Here is a 2,165-nt window from a genome sequence, read left to right as displayed (position 1 = left end):
AAAAAAAAAAAAAAAAATCCGCACCACTGGACCAATAAACAACATTCTTATCAATGGAGAAAAGATTTAAGTGGTAAAAGACTTCATTCTTCTTGGGTCAAATATCAACACTCATAGAAGCAGCAGTCAAGAGATCAAATGATGTATTGCATTGGGAAAATCTGCTGTACAAGACCTTTCTAAAGTGTTGAAGAGCAAAGATGTCAGTTTGAGGACTAAGGTGTGACTACAATACATGACTAAAATACCCAAGCCATGGTATTTTCAATAACGTCATATGCATATGAAAGCTGGGTAGTGAATAAAGAAGACCACCATAGAACAATTGATGCCTTTGAGTTATGGTGTTGGAGGAGATTACTGAAAGTGCTATGGGCTGCCAAAAGAACCAACAGATTCATTTTGGAAGAAGTGCAGCCAGAGTGCTCTTTGGAGGCCAGGAGGGTCAAACTTCGTCTCTCATACTTCAGACATATTGTCAGAATGGAGCAGTCATATTTGGTAAGGTGGAGGGTCAGAGAAAAAGAGGAAGACCCCCAGTGAAATGGATTGGCCAAGTAGCAGCATCGATGAACTCAAGCATGGCAATAGTAGTGATGTTGGCCCAGGATTGGTCATTGTTTTGTTCTGCTGTGCATAAGGTCACTATGGCTTGGTATTGACTTGATGGCACCTAACAACAAAAACAATATAAATTACAATTGCTAAAATAAGCCCAGAACGTTTCTGGTAAACAAGATTCTTTTAATATTGACATGTGTAAACTTTCATCCCAAATATGCTCACAAGTAATTTCATAAATTATTTGGCTATCTTCAAAATAAATTATATTATACAAACCTCATAAATAAATTTTCATTATTTAAGATTATTTTGATTATCTTGTCAAATTTAAAGGCTACAAATTGAAAAACCTTTTCAATTTAATTTTATTCCTCTAAAAATATGAATTTGCTCAATTATCACAAGAGCTCTATCAAAAATTGCTTCATATGGGTGAAAGTAATGGTGCTGGTAAGGTGGAGAGTCAGAGATAAGGAGGAAGACCCCTAGCGAGATGCATTGGCAAAACGGCAGCATCAATGGGCTCAAACTTGGCAATAATAGTGAGGTTGGCCTAGGATTGGGCAATGTTTCATTTTGCTATGCATAAGGTCGCTATGAGTCGGTACTGACTCAATGACACCTAACAACAACAACAGCAGGATTACACTCCAAGGTCTACAGTTCAAATCCACCAGCTGCTCCTTAGAAATCAAAAAAAAAAAAAAAAAAAGGTCACCATGAGTCAGAATACACTCAAAGGCACTTAACAACAACAACAACAATGCAAAGCACAATTATAAAATTTTGAAATTGGATTTTTTAAACCATTAAAGATTCAGTGAATCTTTTGAAGCTTATGCCTTGAATTTGAAGATAAATTAAAATGTTGCCATGTGTTACAAGCTATGTTTTTAATAAACACAATCTTCAAAGTCTTTGAAACATGAATTTTATTGTCACTTGTTGAATTGCTGAATTTGAAAAATCGTAATGATTTTGAACATAATGCATCAAATTTATAAAAGCAGACCAAATCCCCCCAAGAAACAAACCCACTACCATCAAGTTGGAGTCCTGGTGTGGCACTGGACTGCAAAGTTGGTTTGAACTGCAAGATCACCAATCATTCCTCAGAAACCTTATACAGGGTCTCTGTGTGTTGGAACCGACTCAACAGCTCTTAACAACAATAACAACCATCAAGTTACAACTCATAGTAACCCTGTAGAATAGAACATTCCCATAAGATTTCTAAGGCTATAAATCTTTCTGGAAGCAAATTGCCACATCTTTCTACTGAGTTAAGCATTTTACCACTATGCTATCAGGGCTCCTAAAAGCAGACAACTTAGATTTATTTACAAAGCTATGATCAAATATCTCTAAACTCTTTTTAGGAGCAACAAAGAAAAGATTTACTATTATTTTTAAGTATTTTTATTGCAACTCAACTCTAATTTTACCACAGAAAGTTTCAAAATTTGATATATCTGTTGCAATTGCAATTATGGATTATATTTCAATTTAAGCTGTAATTATAATTAGAAATTTCATTTATTAGTTATGTCTATATCACATCACAGCAACTCAATCCACCACAGCACGACAGACAGACGAGT

This window comes from Chrysochloris asiatica, unplaced genomic scaffold, assembly GCF_000296735.1.
Source record: "Chrysochloris asiatica unplaced genomic scaffold, ChrAsi1.0 scaffold00209, whole genome shotgun sequence".
Taxonomy (NCBI): Eukaryota; Metazoa; Chordata; class Mammalia; order Afrosoricida; family Chrysochloridae; genus Chrysochloris; species Chrysochloris asiatica.
This window is presented reverse-complemented; position numbering follows the sequence as displayed.